This window comes from Triticum urartu, chromosome 7, assembly GCF_003073215.2.
Source record: "Triticum urartu cultivar G1812 chromosome 7, Tu2.1, whole genome shotgun sequence".
Lineage (NCBI taxonomy): Eukaryota > Viridiplantae > Streptophyta > Magnoliopsida > Poales > Poaceae > Triticum > Triticum urartu.
The window spans coordinates 715,348,839-715,366,041 of NC_053028.1; the positions used below are offsets into that span (position 1 = coordinate 715,348,839).

At 52.2% G+C, this 17,203-nt stretch overlaps 1 pseudogene; it reads right to left on the reverse strand.

Moving 5' to 3' along the window:
• Positions 1–468: 468 nt before the first annotated feature.
• Positions 469–7,728, reverse strand: LOC125519618 (annotated as a pseudogene).
• Between the last annotated feature and the right edge of the window lie 9,475 nt (positions 7,729–17,203).

The window sequence follows — 17,203 nt, forward strand, 5'->3', positions numbered from 1 at the left end:
CACGCCAGTAGAAACAACGGCATCCAGTCTTCGAAGAGAGCTCCGCCCATGAGTTTGCTGACCAAGAGGACCGAGACTGCAGCGTACATGCAGCCCATGGATGAGGGGACGAATACGGTCAGGATCTCGTCGATCATAACAACGTGGAATATAACCTCCTCAACCTCTATCGAGCTTGCCATCTCCAAGCGGCACCGGCGCCGTGCCGCCCGCAAGGCTTCTCCACAGCCTGATCCAGATCGGAGACGAGGCGAGCCAACCCCGTGCGCTTAAAATAAAATGACTGACCCTAATACTATTTTCAGGCGACTGGCATATAGGCATGCCCATTCACAACACATTTTTGTGAAACTATCTTGTAGCTGATCATGAATTCTCCCATAAAATTTTTTTACAGGTGCACCAAGTTTCACGAAAATATATTACGGGTGGACCAAGATTACAAGCAGATAGCTCTAGGTAAGCTAGTTAAGATTCTAGGAACAGGTTGATACAAGTTTCTGTAACTTTATTTGTCATGTGTGGCAACAACATGTACTGCCTACAGTATTCTTCCAGCTCCGGGCAGTTGCGACGTCGTGCCACCTTCGCCGTGTTCAGCGCACTCAGCACGGTTGTAACCTTCTCGGCTAGCAAGTTTATGCACAGCCGCTTCATCCTCTCCAGTCGGAACCGGCATGCCGCCACGAGCATCTCTCCGGCCATCGTTGTGATATCTCCGACCATATAGACTAGGTCATCAACACGAGGCAACTCGTCAGTGTAGATGAAGTGGAGCATGGCCTTGAAAGCCATGGCTCTTATTCCATCGATCCTTACATGGTCTCTGCCGCTAGCTGATTCCACCGCCTCGTGTAGCACTGGTGACCGCGTCGCTATCACAAGCCCGTGGGCGCAGATCTCACTGTCCTCGACCAGGAACTTCACGTCCGAGCCCTCCTCCCTCACCAACAGTTGCTCAAGATGCCATGCCATATTTGACGGTGGCACCGTCATGACGGTGCCTACGCCGATGGTGCTACTAGTGCGGGACTCTGTAGGTACCTCAACTTGGCATTGTACGGTGAAAGAGCCGTCATGTCCCACGTAGTGTGTGTTGGCATATTTTGCGATGATGAACTTTGGCCACCCCCAGCCCTCGCAGTTCGTGCCAGCATAGACGTGCGTAAAATTACGGCGAGGAAACGGCGGCAACTCACCTGTGGGGTCAATGGGCTTTAAAGTCACTGATGCTTCTACCTTTGTATCATCGTCATGAATGAAGGGCCTGATGAAGATACCAATACTATCGGTGATGTCCGGTTTATATCCTGAAGGGAACACCTCTATGGTCCACTCATAACCCCCAACTTGAAAACTACCAGATCGGATGTACTGACCCACACCATGCGTCTTTCTCATGGCACTCAAGCATTGGATGGGGTATACTTTGACACGCTTCTCGTTGTCATCTTGCTACCATTGTTGGTGGAAGAAGGAGATCTGTGGCGGGAAACTGCGGTCTTGGCTACTTTCTTGGTGATCTCGTTTATAAAAGAGGGGCATGTCTTTTCGAGTTCCTTGTAGTCCTCGGTGGCCTCCACGGTGTCGTACACGTCGGGGTCAGACACCATGAACTCGATGCAGGATGCCTCCAGCTGCTGGCAGCTATGTCTGCCCTGGGCCAACATCAGCGTTGTCATGACATTGCCTACGTCGATACTCTCAGAGAGTACCTTCTCGCACATGAGCCTCAGCCTCTCGAGGTCGTAGAGATCTGCGGCCACGAGTAGGTCCTGTGCCATGGCCACAAGGCATCTTCGTCTGTTCGGTGTAGGCTGCTTGTCGGTGTAGATAAAGTAGAGCATGGCTTTGAAAGCCGAGGCGGTCAGGCCACTGATCTTGAGGCGCCGCGCGCTCCGCTCCTTCATGTCCCCACGCAGGAACTGGGCACAAAACACGGGCGACCGCATGTTAGACTAAGTATATATTAGATATACGTGTTGTAACATAACTTGTATTTATACGGTTCCCTTTTATAAATATATGACAGCCGTACCCATCAAAGATATCGAGCATTGTTCCAAACCCTATTTTATCTAACATGGTATCAGACGACGCGTTCGATCCGCGCCGTGCTTCCGCCTCCTCTGCCGCCGCCGCCGCCGCGTCGGCCTCCACCGCCGTGCCGCCTCCGTCAACCCTGGCGACGGAATCGCCTTTCATGGCCTCCATGCCGCTCGCCTGGGCCCGTCCGGCTGCATCGGGCTCGCGTCCACCAGCGCCCCGATCGCCCGCGATGCATCCATCGCTCGCCCATGATGCATCTCTGGAGCCAAACTCCCGTGTGCAGCCCCGTGATGGATTAATCTCCGGTGATGCGTCTCTGCCGCAGAATTTCTACAACACGTCTGCGTCGCTGCCCTACGGCAGGACTCCGTCTCGTGATTTGCCGCCGGCTTTAGGCCCCCATGGTGCCCCCGTCCAGGTGCCCTACGGGGGGCCGTATCCCGCGCCGTACGTTGCGCCGTCACCGGCGCAGTATGCTCCGTCTTCCACCGTGTCCTACGAGGCTCCGTATGGCGCGCCCTACGTCGCCCCTGCACCGTACATCGCGCCGCCCCTGCAGCCCTACGGCGTATCTCCCACGGCGCCCTATGGTCATCACCAACACTATCGTGCGCCTCCGTCGGCCGATGCGCTAATTCCATATAGTGCTCCTCCGACGTACGACTCGTGGCTCTCCGCACCGGTGGCTAAACCAGGACCGTTCCACTTCGCTCATCTTGTAACGGTGAAGCTCTCTGCCGACAACTACCTCCTGTGGCGCGCTCAGGTGTTGCCGCTGATGCGTAGTCACTACCTTGAGGGGTATGTCGACGGCACGCTGCCGTGTCCCCCGGCCATGGTTCCGGTGCCCTCGACCGCTGGTGGCTCCGTCATGGTGTCCAACCCTGCTCATCGTCGGTGGATCGCTCAGGATCAAGCTATTCTGGGTGCCATTCAGTCCTCGCTCACTCCCTCCGTGGCCGGCATGGTGGTCTTTGCCGCGACGTCGAGGGACGCATGGGCCACGCTCGACTCCAGCTTCTCCTCGCAGTCGCTAGCCTGTTCCTCTGCCATTCGCAACCAGCTGGGTGAGGTCAAGAAAAATGATCTCTCTGTCACGACCTTCTTCAACAAGGTCAAAAGTTTGGCTGATACACTGTCGTCTATTGGGAAGCCTCTCCGTGACGAGGAGTTTACTTCGTTCATTCTCAATGGGCTTGATGAGGACTATGATTCTCTTGTTGAAAATATCAATGGACGTGACACGCCGATGCCGCCTCGCGATCTCTATGCACGCCTTCTCAACACCGAACAGAGGCTCGCTGCTCGCCGCTCCGTTGGCGTCTACACGGAGGGTCCTTCTGCGAACGCTGCTCTCCGCGGGGGCGCCCGCGTTGCCAAGCAGAAAGCGCCGCCGACCTCGGGCAACCAGCCCCGTCCGCCCGCTCCACCTCAGACGGCTGGCCGCAAGCGGCTCCACTGCGAGGCATGTGGTGGTGGGGTTGAGTGTCAACTCTGCGGCATTGAGGGGCACTTGGCGTCTCGCTGCCATCGTCGCTTTAAATGAGATTTTCTTGGCATTGGAAACAATGGGAAGGGCAATGAGAAGCAAGCTGCTCTCGCTACACCGGATCCCGGGTTCACTCCTTCATACTCGGTGGATCCTGCCTGGTACATGGACACGGGCGCTACGGACCATTTGACGAGCCAGCTTGACAAGCTGGCCACTCGCCAGCCCTACACCGGTCACGATCAGGTCCGCACGGCCAATGGATCAGGTATGCCCATCTCACATGTTGGTCAGGCATCTCTCCTTTCACGTACCACTAAAACCTTGCGTCTGCTTGATGTCCTTCGTGTTCCTTCAGTCACACGTAGTTTACTCTCGGTTCCTAAATTAACTTGTGACAACAATGTGTTTGTTGAGTTTCACCCTTTCCATTTTTTTTGTTAAGGACCGGGACATGAGGGACGTTCTTCTTAGTGGTCGAGCTCGCGACGGCTTATATGCGCTTGATGTGCCACGAGTCTCTCAAGTTTTCAGTGGTGTTCGGGTGTCATCGTCGCAGTGGCACTCTCGCCTTGGCCACCCTGCTACTCCCATTGTGCGCCATGTGCTTCATCGTCATCGTCTTCCTGTTGAGTCGAGTAATAAGGAGTTTCTAGTGTGTGATGCCTGTCAACAAGGCAAGAGTCATCAGTTGCCTTTTTCTGTATCAAGTCGTGTTGTCACGGCTCCTCTTGAACTTGTGTTTTCAGACGTGTGGGGCTATGCCCAAACTTCTGTTAGTGGTCACAACTATTATGTCAGTTTCATCGATGCTTTCAGTCGCTTTACTTGGATTTATCTTATTAAGCGCAAATCTGATGTGTTTCATGTCTTTATGCAATTTCAAGCACATGTTGAACGATTTCTTAAGCACAAAATTATCCATGTTCAGTCAGACTGAGGGGGGGGGGGGTGTGAGTATCGTAACCTTAACACCTTCTTTCAGAAGCTTGGCATCTCACACGATGTGTCTTGTCCTCATACACATCAGCAGAACGGTGCAGCTGAGCGCAAGCACCGTCACATAGTTGAAACTGGCCTGACACTTCTTGCACATGCCTCTGTCCCGTTTCGGTTCTGGAGCGATGCTTTTGTTACTGCCTGTTTTTTGATAAACAGGATTCCCACACGACGTCTTCACATGAAGTCTCTGCTAGAAGTGTTGCTTAATGAAACTCCAGATTACTCCCTACTCAAAGTGTTCGGTTGTGCGTGTTGGCCGCATCTTCGTCCGTACAATAAGCATAAACTTGAGTATCGATCCAAAAAATGTGTGTTTCTTGGATACAGTCCTCTTCACAAAGGTTACAAGTGTCTTCACATTCCGACAAATCGTGTTTACATTTCTCGTGATGTTGTGTTCGATGAGACTGTCTTCCCGTTTTCCACACTCACATCACCAACCGATACTCCCGTCACCGAGTTGCACTCTTTTCCAGTTTTGCCTGATCAATTTGTGGATGCTGCATATTCTCCTCTGTTGTTGCCTAACCATGGTGCAGGGACTGGACGAGGCGCTCGAATTGAGCTTCTGGATGATGATACGGCCACAACTGCGCCAGCTGCTGCTACGCCGGGCGAGGCGCTCAACGAGACTGCCCCCGCCACTACTCCGCCTGACCCCGCTGTCGATCACGCGTGCATGCCCCATGCACGTGGATCCGACGGGGTGCCCGAGTCGTCTTGGCCAGTGGCCCCGCTGTCGCCTGGGCCGGCCGAACCTGCGGAGTTGTCGGCCGGGCCGGCTGGACCCGCGGCGCTATCCCCTGGGCCGGCGGCCTCGCAGGTCACCGAGTCTTCGTCGCCTGGTCCGTCGACGCAGGTCACGCACGGTTTGTCTTCGCCGACCCTGATCGTGCCACCAGACTCGCCCGCCGGCACGTCCTCCTCGCCGCTGATGGACAGTGGCTCCTCTGGTGTGGCAGCTCCAGCGCCATCTCCGCCTGTCGTCCTGCGTCCCCATACTCGCAGCAAAAGTGGCATCTTCCAACTGAAGAAGCGCACTGACGGCACTGTCGCATGGCTTGCGGCTTGTGTGGCGCATGCTGAGGCTGACCCTACGACTGAACCACGACATTTTCGAGCAGCGCTTGGCATCCCACATTGGCGTGCTGTGATGGAGCAGGAGATTCATGCTCTTCAAAGAAACAACACTTGGCGTCTTGTTCCACCTCCATCTGGTGTCAATATCATTGACTCTAAATGGGTATTCAAGGTGAAGAAACATGCTGATGGCTCCGTTGAGAGGTACAAGGCACGCCTGGTTGCCAAGGGATTCAAACAATGGTATGGCATTGATTACGAAGACACATTCAGTCCTGTTATTAAACCAACTACTATTCGTGTTCTTCTCTCTTTGGCTGTTACTCGCGGATGGTCGCTTCGACAGCTTGACGTTCAGAATGCCTTTCTCCATGGAGTTCTGGAAGAAGAGGTTTATATGCGTCAGCCGCCAGGTTTTGTTGATCCGGCTCAGCCACATCATTTGTGTCGCCTTGTCAAAGCTCTCTATGGTTTGAAGCAGGCCCCGCGTGCGTGGCATGCCCGTCTTGGCGCTGCTCTTCGTGCACATGGGTTTGTTCCTTCTACAGCAGACACGTCTCTGTTTATTCTTCAGCGACCTGAGGTGACTATGTACATTCTGGTCTATGTTGATGACATCATCCTTGTCAGTTTGTCTGCTTCTGCTACGGATCGGCTTGTGTCTTCTCTTGGTGCTGAGTTTGCTGTTAAAGATCTTGGGAGACTGCATTATTTTCTGAGCCTCGAGGTTCTTCATTCTGATAGTGGCTTGACTCTTACTTAGAAGAAGTACTCTCAGGATCTTCTGCGTCGTGCAGGTATGTTGCAGTGCAAGTCTGCTACGACTCCCATGTCTGCCACAGACAAACTAACAGCTCTTGCTGGTGACTTGCTCTCTCCTGAGGATGCCACTGAGTACCGCAGCATTGTGGGTGGACTGCAGTACTTGCTCATTACTCGACCAGACATATCATTTGCAGTTAACCGTGTGTGCCAGTATCTTCATGCACCACGTGATTCTCACTGGTCAGCTGTTAAGCGTATCTTACGTTATGTTCGTCACACTGGTTCATATGGTCTCCATCTTCAGCCTGCACGTTCTGGACTGATCTCAGCATTTTCTGATGCCGATTGGGCTGGTAGTCCTGATGATCGGCGATCCACGGGGGGACATGCTGTGTTCTTTGGGCCTAACTTGATCGCCTGGCAAGCTCGCAAGCAAGCTACGGTGTCTCGGAGTAGTACCGAAGCTGAGTACAAAGCTGTTGCTAATGCCACAGCTGAGATCATGTGGGTGCAGTCGTTGCTTCGAGAGTTGAAGGTCTCCCCAACTCAGCCACCTGTTCTTTGGTGTGATAACATCGGTGCCACATACCTTTCATCCAATCCAGTATTTCATGCCCGAACGAAGCACATCGAAGTCGACTATCATTTTGTGAGGGAACGTGTTGCTCAGAAGCTCCTTCAGATTAAGTTTGTTTCTTCTAAGGATCAGCTTGCTGATATTTTCACTAAACCCTTGCCCTTGCCTTCTTTTGAAGGATGTTGTCGCAATCTTAACCTTCTGAGTGTTTCAGGACGTAGTTAAAATTGAGGGAGGGTGTTAGACTAAATATATATTAGACATACGTGTTGTAACATAACCTGTATTTGTACGGTTCCCTCTTATAAATTATGACAGCCGTACCCACCAAGGGTATCGAGCATTGTTCCAAACCCTATTTTGTCTAACACCGCATGGCCAGCAGCAACTTGTGCGCCTGGACCTCGGTGCCGTCGTCCTCGAGGATGAAGGTCACGTCCGGCTCCGGTGACCGCCTCTCCCTGAGAAGGTTGTAGAAGTCCTGACAGATGCTCGGCGCCGGTGGCACGAGGACGAGACAGTTTTTGATGGCGGTGGAATCCTGCTGCTGCAGCTGCTGCTGGAGGACCTCCACGGTGCAATGTATGGTGAGGCAGTCGTCGATGACGTAGCATGACTCGTGGTTCTGGAACGCCTCCGGGACGGCGAGCTCCCAGGCGACGGCGCTCATGGACCGAGCGCCGAAGGTCTTGGCCTCGTGGCTCCGCCACACGGCAGCCGGGAATTGGCCGGTGCCATTCGTTTCGTCGATCCGGAGGCTAGCCATCGCGACAACGTCCTTGGAGGTGTCGTTCTTGGAGAGCTCCAGCGAGATCGACGCAAGGCCACATTGCCCGGCCGCTGGATTGGGAGCTTGGAGGCGGCGGATAATAGCCCAGAGGAAGCCGCCGGCGCTGAAGCTGCCGGACCGGACGGAGCCGCCGAGGGCCTCCCGTGCCGCGCTGTAGCCGACGATGTCGAACCGGTGCGTGCCCTGGGCGAACACCGACCTGTGCGTCGACCACGTTTTGGGAGACGTCGCGGCCATGACCGATCACACGAGGAGCCAGATTGATCCCTTTTATACACGATCCAAAAATTCCATGGTCGGCTCCGATCTACCAATATGGATTCCAATTAGGAGTGCGTACGTGTCATGATCGCCAACGGCTCTGGATCGTTAACTTCTAGAGCAATTAATGTAAAACTTGCGCCAACCGAAGGAAGTTTTCTAGTTAATCAGAAACCATAACTCGCACGTATCGTATTTCAAAAAAACAAAAAAACTGGCACGTATCGGGTGAAAAATAAACTCCCCAGCTGCACCTGGAAAGACAGAAAAAAAAACTGTTGTCATTATGTCTACATTAAACTGGTCTCTCGACATTAAAAATGTTCTATAGCTTAAGGGCAGTAATCTGCGCCGGTGCACCGGCCCAACTTTGGGCCGGTCGACCAGCCACCGTCAGATTGGCCCGCGTGTGACCGTTAGATTAAGTCAACGCGGCCCTTTCATCCCGATCTTCTTCCCCCATGCGTCCTGCTGCATCGTCGTGCGCTGTCCGCCTCACCGCGCGTGGCCATCCACCCATCCTACAACACTTCAGTCCCCACCCGCATCACAGCTCTGCCACGCCGTCACGGCACAACCAGCTTGCCACTGCTCGCCGCACATCCGCTGGGATTAGAGCATGACCTCCTTTGGGTCCTAGTGTCCCTTTTGTTGACGATTTGCAACTCTCTCACCGCCCTGGTTGCAGCAGCAGTCCCTCGCTCGCCGCCGTAGGCATGCACCACCGTTTCAAACACAAAAAAGAACGGTTCCAACAAAAATTAGAGCCACTTGGAGCAAAAAATCTCAGCAGCAAAAACTACCATGGTCAAGTTGAATAAAAAGAAAAAGGCGGTTCCAGCAAAAAATTAATGTGGTTCCAGCAAAATCGAGAGACAGTGGTAGTATTTTTAGACTGGTTCCAGCAAAATAAAACACAAAGGTGGTAGCAAAAATTGGGACCGGTTCCAGCAAAAAAAGAGCATGGTTCCAGCAAAAAAATGCCCCTGCTTGTAACATCCCCAACAAGTGATTCCAGCACTGGACTGAAAATCAAAAAAAGCTACGACCCGTTGAATAAAAAGCTTCAACCGGTGATGGGGAAGCTGGAACCGGTGATTTTGGGAAAAAAGAAGGAAAAAGATCATCCATTTGGACGAAAGCTGGAACTAGAAAGTGATTTAAAAAGGATTCAACTGATTTAGTCGAAAAGCTGCTACCAGTGATTCAAAAAGCTACAAACCGTGTGAGCAAAATTGAAGACAAGAGAAAATCTTCCAGTGGCGACATGGGAAGATAGCTAGGGATTGCCGGAGTTGCAACGACATGGAACATGCAGAGGCAACCGACGACGACTTGCAGCAAAAAAATCCCCACTACTCCACCCCAGTTGCCTGATCTAACTTGAGCGCGGTGGCCATGGATCTGTGGAAAAGAGAGAGGAAGCAGCGCAGCTGAGGGAGTCCTGGATTAGGCGGTCCTCAGACAGCCGGACTGTTAGACTATGAAGATACAAGATTGAAGACTTCGTCCCGTGTCCGGATGGGACTCTCCTTGGCGTGGAAGGCAAGCTTGACAATACGGATATGTAGATCTCCTCCCTTGTAACTGACTTTGTGTAACCCTAGCCCCCTCCGGTGTCTATATAAACCGGAGGGTTTAGTCCGTAGGACAACAATCATACCATAGGCTAGCTTCTAGGGTTTAGCCTCTACGATCTCGTGGTAGATCAACTCTTGTAATACTCATGTCATCAAGATAAATCAAGCAGGAAGTAGGGTATTACCTCCATCGAGAGGGCCCGAACCTGGGTAAACATCATGTCCCCTGCCTCCTGTTACCATCCTCCTTAGACGCACAGTTCGGGACCCCCTATCCGAGATCTGCCAGTTTTGACACCGACATTGGTGCTTTCATTGAGAGTTCCACTGTGTCGTCATCATAAGGCTTGATGGCTCATCTTGTTGTCAAGGACAACATCACTTCCGGGGGAGTCCTGGCTGTAGGCCAAACTCTCCGATTAGGCGACTTCATCATGACCGCCCGTTCGGCCGCTGCGCCGACGATGACCTCTCGGGTCATCAAAAACCGCCTCCGCATCGGCTCGGGACTCGCCGAGCAGATAGATCCAATGGAGCTCTCCTCCTTGAACGAGCTCTTGGATCGCATCGCCGCTTTGGGAGTCGCCACGGACTATGATCGGATTGGGCTTAAACCCGACCAAAGGGAGATTAACTCTCCGCCGGTCACCCACCAGATAGCGGTGGTGGAGGAGCAACTCAGCAATTCTTCCTCCATCTTGAGGAAGAACTATGTCCAGATTCCTGAGCTCTCCGAGCCGGATACCCGTATACGGGAGGACATGGCCCAAGCCTTGAACCTAGAATCAGACAGCGGGCCAGACCTAGCGGGCAACATCCCAGAGCCCGAGCTTCCAAGACCGGAAACTCCTCCGCCCCTGGGTCTCAGATCATGTCAGGGTTCGGAACTAAATCTACCCACCCACCCAGATATAAGTGATCTTTCCCATATTAGACAAGAGCCCCAAGAGACAGTACACCACTATCGGGCTAGATTCCTCCTTGTAATGAGCAAGGTTAAGGACTGTCGCGAGGAAGACGCAATTTCATTCTTTTGCAAAAATTGCACGGACATGGGAATCCTCAACGCTATAAGTCGCCGTGACATAGCACACTTCGCTGACTTGGCGGCCATAGTACGGAAGTACTGTGCGATGGAAAGCGCCTGGAAAACTCAAACAAAATTTTGGGATCCTTCAGCTCTGACAAAACCCCCAGTCCGAACTAAAAGGGTGCACTCTCGTAAGTCACCCGATCCAATTACAAAGAAGCAAAAGCCCACTACAGGACGTGGAACCGAATTGGACGGATGTCTTAATGGGCCATGCAAAATTCAAGTACAGCGGATACCATGCCAACACACAACCTTAGAGCATGTTGGGGTACTCCGGCAGGTGGCCAAGAGCGGTGAGGATCTCCTCATCAACAATACCGTAGAGCACCACCCCGTGGAGAACAACAATACAGTATTGACAGTCTTCGAGACCTTCGCCTCAAATAATAGACGTAAGCGAGCACTCCGCAGCCTTGCCGAAGTCTGCCACGTGGTAGCAATAAATCCATGGAGTGATATGGCTATCACCTTCAATGCCAGTGATGTACCTAAATTCTGAACAGCCCGAGCACCAGCCACCTTGGTCATTAGTCCAATTGTGGACGGCCTCCGACTTACTAAAGTGCTCATGGACGGCGGCAGCGGATTAAACCTCATCTATGAGGAGACTCTTCGAAAAATGAAAATAGACAGAAGCCTCATTGAGCAAAGTAGCACGACCTTAATAGGAATCAACCCTGGTCGGGAGGCACGATGTGCTGGGAAAATCACACTAGATGTGGTATTCGGCACGCCGGAGAATTATAGGTCCGAAGAAATCACATTCCAAGTGGCCGCATTCAATAGCGGATACCACGCCTTTCTAGGGCGGGAGGCATTCACAATCTTCCAAGCTATACCCCATTACGGGTACATGAAGCTCAAAATGCCCGGGCCCAATGGAATCATCACTCTAACTAGTGATCTGGACATAGCACTCCACGCCGAAAATAAAACAGCCGCACTAGCCCTCGTGGCATTATCCGAAGCCCTCGCGGCCGAGGAATTGACTGCACTGCGCTCCACAGTGGACAGGGATGACGTGATACTTGACAAAAGATCCAAGTCCACCTCTTTTAAACCAATAGATGAAATAGTCAAATTCCAAGTCCATCCAACGGACCCTACAAAAACAACATCCATCGGGGCACAGTTAAACCCCACAGTAGACGCTGCGCTATGGGAGTTCTTGCGCGCGAATTAGGACATCTTCGCCTGGCATCCTTCAGACATGCCAGGAATCCCACACAGGCTAGCCGAGCATAGCCTTAACATCCTAAAGGGATTCAAGCCGGTCAAGCAAACTCTTCGGCGCTTCTCTGAGCCTAAGCGACAAGCCATGGGAGAGGAGCTAGCCAAGTTCCTGGAGGCCGGATTCATTCGAGAAATAAAACATCCGGACTGGCTAGCAAACCTGGTGATGGTACCAAAGAAGGACAAATCCTGGCGCCTATGCGTCGACTTCAAGGACCTTAATAAGGCTTGCCCAAAGGATCCCTTCCCCCTCCCTCGCATCAATCAAATAATCGACGCTACAGTAGGACACGACTCATTGTGTTTCCTCGACGCATACTCCGGATACCGTCAAATTAAGATGGCGGAGTCCGATCAAGCCGCAACGGCATTTGTCACTCCATACGGCCCCTTCTGTTTTAACACCATGCCTTTCGGGCTCAAAAACGCCGGTGCAACCTATCAACGCATGATTTAGACATGCTTGGAGACACAGATTGGCAAAACAGTGGAGGCATACGTAGACGATATGGTCATCAAAACCAGACGCGTCGAATCCTTAATAGACGACTTGAGGCTCACGGTCTACAATCTTCGAACATACGACATTAAGCTCAATCCGGAAAAATGTGTCTTCGGCGTGCCTGCCGGAAAGCTCTTATGCTTCATTGTCTCCAACAGTGGAATCGAAGCAAATCCGGATAAAATCCGAGCTCTGTCACAGTTGGCCATCCCAACAGACCTCAAGCAAATCCAGAAACTAACTGGATGCTCTGCCTTAGGCTGCTTCATCTCCCGATTAGGAGAAAAGGCACTGCCTCTTTATCGCCTTCTTCGACGCACCGAACACTTCGAGTGGACGGATGCGGCCACGGCCGGATTAGAAGAAATAAAAGCCGTTTTGGCCACAAACCCAATCTTGGCCGCACCTAAAGTTGGTGAACCAATGCTGCTATATATAGCGGCAACACACCAAGTTGTAAGCGCAGTGCTCGTCGTCGAACGAGAGATGGACGGACATAAGTTCCCGCTTCAAAAGCCGGTATACTATGTATCCACTGTCCTCACTCCATGCAAATCACGGTACCCATATTATCAAAAGATAGCATATGCGGTCTTCATTGGCATCACGGAAACTACGACACTACTTTCAAGAGTGCTCAATTACGGTGGCCTCTGAAGTACCACTCAACGACATAATAAACAACCGCGAGGCCACGGGCCGGATTGCTAAATGGGCTATTGAGCTCCTCATGTTCGACATAATATACAAACCACGACGAGCCATTAAGTCACAAGTACTGGCTGATTTCGTCGCCGAATGGATAGATGCCGAACTCCCTAAAGAGTACGGCGCGTACTCTAATTGGATTATGCACTTTGACGGCTCTAAAATGCTGGCTGGTCTGGGGATACAGTCCAATACATACTCCAAATACTATACACAGACTCCAACAACGCAGCAGAATATGAGGCCCTGTTACATGGTCTCCGGATGGCAGTCTTCGTGGGCATTCAACGCCTGGAGGTGCGTGGGGACTCGAACCTCGCAATATCCCAAATAAATGGAGACTTCGACGCCAAGGACCCAAAAATGGCGGCTTATCGCAATGCCGTCCTCAAAATGTCAGCTCGGATCGAGGGGCTTGAATTCCACCATGTGGCCCGGTAAAACAATCAGGCGGCGGATATCCTCGCCCGCATCGGCGCTAAGCGCAACCCTGTCCCACCTAATATCTTCTTGGAAAGGCTGTTTAAGCCATCCGTGGTATGGGAAGATGAGACCGGTAACAATAGTCCGGACCTGGCCACAACACCAAATATCGAACACTCTGACATAATCGGAGGCTCTGCCACCGAAATAACACCTTCTGCCCACGTGATAATGGCTGTCATCGCCCCGTGGACAGAACCATTCTTGGCCTACCTAACTCGGCAGGAACTACCCGAGGACCCAGACGAGGCACGCTGCATTGTGCGGCGGTCTAGAGGTGCATCTCCGAAGAGGAAGGACGGAAACTTTTGGCAGAAATTCATGCTGGACTTGGCGGCCACCACGCTGTAGCCCGGGCCCTTGTAAGCAAGGCCTTCTGTACAGGTTTCTACTGGCCGACGGCCCGAGCAGACGCACAGGACCTCGTTCAACGTTGCGTCGGTTGCCAGCTTTTTGCAAACCAAAGCCATAGGCCGCCTACCGCTCTCCAAACAATCCCCATCACTTGGCCCTTTGCGGTCTGGGGGCTTGATATGGTCGGACCCCTTAAAGGGGGAAGCCATAAGAAAAAATACCTATTGGTCATGGTGGACAAATTCACCAAATGGATAGAAGCCAAACCAGTTACAACGGCCGAATCCGAACCAGTGATAGACTTCATATCTAGGGTTGTACACCGTTATGGCGTCCCCCACAGCATCATCACCGATAACGGCTCGAGCTTTACAGCCGAGGAGGTAAAACTTTGGTGCAGTAACATGGGCATCAAGCTCGATTATGCTTCTGTCTATCACCCGCAAACTAACGGTCAAGTCGAGCGAGCAAATGGTCTTATCATGAGTGGCATTAAACCTAGATTAGTGCGATCCTTGAAGGAATCCGATACACACTTGGTAGAGGAGCTCGACTCCGTACTATGGGGGTTGCGGACCATGCCGAATCGCACTACCGAATACACATCATTTTTTATGGTGTACGGCGCAGAGGCGGTACTGCCCTGCGACATAATTCATGACTCACCTCGAGTGCGCATGTATGAAGAGAAAGAAGCCGAGCTTGATCGGCAGGACAGTTTGGACGCCCTGGAGGAGGAGCGTGACGTGGCAAAAGCCCGTTCCGCATTCTATCAGCAACAGGCTCGAAGGTATCAAAGCAGAGAAGTACGGGCCAAAACTTATAACATTGGTGAACTCGTTCTACGCCTACCGGAGAAGAAAAATAACAAGCTCAAGCCCAAATGGGAAGGTCCCTTCATTATTAACCAAGTTCTGACCGGTGGAGCGTACCGTCTGCGGGATGCATCGGACAATCGACTCGAGCCAAACCCATGGAACGCAGGCAGACTTCGAAGGTTCTACGCCTAGTGCCAGACGCGGTGTTCGTCTCCTTACCTCTTTCAATTTTTTATATATTCGTTATCTGTCTTTTCTTTCTTTCTCTCTTTCTCCCCCTTTTTTTCTGCAAGGCCTTCAAAGGCTAAAATGTGTCTTGACTACACAATCTTGACGCGCTAGCTACGCTCACGATACCTGGGGGTATACCTGGCCAAACCTCGGGCCGGGCCGGGCCTAGCCAAGCCCGACACAAAAAAACCCAGGCCTGGGCCCGGCCCGGCCCGGCCATCGGGCCTGTGTTTCTGGGCCCGAGCCCGGCCCGAGCACATAAAAGCCCGTCGAGCTTCGGGCCGGCCCAGCCCGACCTTCAGAAAAATGGAAAAACGACGGGCCCGGGCTCGGCCCGGCTCGGCCTTCGGGCTCAAAAACTAGGCCCGAGCCCGGCCCGGGGGCAGCATCGGGCCGGGCCGGGTCGGGCTTTTTCGGGTCAGGCCGGCCGGGCCGGGCTTCCCATTGCCAGGACTAACTGGGGGCTTCTTATACAGAAGCTTAATATAGCTACGTTCCGGGCTCTAGGCCCCACACATGTGTTACTTTTCACATGTACCTTTTTTCACCACCATATGCATTGATATGACTTAAGTTTTGGCCAAGCTGGGTTGCCTGGCTCTTGTGTTTATGCCCTACGTTCCCGTTAATTCGGCTAGGGCATAAGGGGAGCACCTCTGCGATTGTTACTGCCGGGTCAGCTGGATGTATATCTCAGACTGGGTGAAGCCGAAAGCTAGCGTTCTTAAGGGAATATTCGATCGGTGAACAAAATATGATTTCTATTTATTGTACTACATGCCCCCAGAAGTTTATATCCTGCGTCTCTTTTCGCAGTCCGGACATGCACATTAATGCATGCGTACCCAGGGAAAGGAACCCTTAACGGAACTATTCTCCCTGGAAGATGTTTCTTACTATCCATGTAATATAACATAGCTAGTTCGGTACTTGTTTGTTCAAGCACTTATGACCCCTACGCCTGGTTTCCGCGCATATCCCGGTTTTTACATAACTGAGCGGGTATTCAGATACACTCCAGACCGTCGGGGCCGGAGGTTGAAGCGAAAGGGTCCGCCATAACAAATGATTTACAATCTGGCTAGGGACAATATATGTCACTTGAAGTACACAGTCACTTAGACTGACTAAATTCTTCTTCTATACCATCCAACAGGCTGTCTAGCCTACAGTCCTGTTGATAATACTTTGCGGCTAATTCTACCTAGTCATAAACCAAACTGACGGGGATCTCTTTCCCGTCAGGCCCCATGGGTCCGACCTCGGCCATGTGGTTCGGGTCAGCCTTGGTATATCGCGTCTTCACCATGGCCCAGGCTTCCCTTGCACCTTGTCGGCAGGCTGATATCTTCCATAATCTGAAGCGCCGCCGCGCTCCCTTAAGCTTTTCTACAAGCCCTCTCATGCCTCCTGGCAGGGAGGCGGATGGCCACAAGGCTTGGGTAACGCCCTGCATCACCTGTCGTACTTGTTCGTGCAGTTGTGAGAGCTCTGGCATAAGATCGCTTGTAGACCCGGGCATCTCCTTCGCGGGACGACCCGTCAGCATACCTACAGATATAACTCTGTCAGCCGGTTTCTTCGCCAAACTATTTAAAAGTTCGTTCAAGCACATACTGAAAAATGCCGCGTTGAAGCCTCTTATTCTCCTTTACGGAGTCAGCGAGCTGGGCTCGAACATCTTTAAGTTCAACGCCCAGCCGGGTATTGGCGTCCAGGAGATCGTTTTTCTCCCGCCTAACCCGTGTAAGCAGGCGCTCGCCAGCCTTTAGCTGTCGGTTAGCATGTTGCTCATCCCCTCGCATGACCTCCGGATTCACTCAAGAGTCATCTGCAGAATCTACTGTTAGATTTGCACGCATGCCGCATACTACCTGATACACAACATTCTTTGCAATGAAAACAAGTGTTACCTGATGGGGCCTTCTCGGACTCCTTCACTGCGGCAACTGCGGCCTGAAGCTGGGTTGCACTCCTCCAGCTCTAGAGACAACTGGGTATTCTTATCCGTAAGAACCTATGCAAACAATGATCCTTAAATCAGTTGTGCCAACTGTTTCAAGTCTCAGGGGCTACTGATATACATAATTATTAGATTTCCTTACCCGTATATCCTTTACATACTGGTCCGTGGCTCTCGCAAGACCATTTTGAGCAGCTCGGATGTACGCGTCTCCTGAGTTGAAGG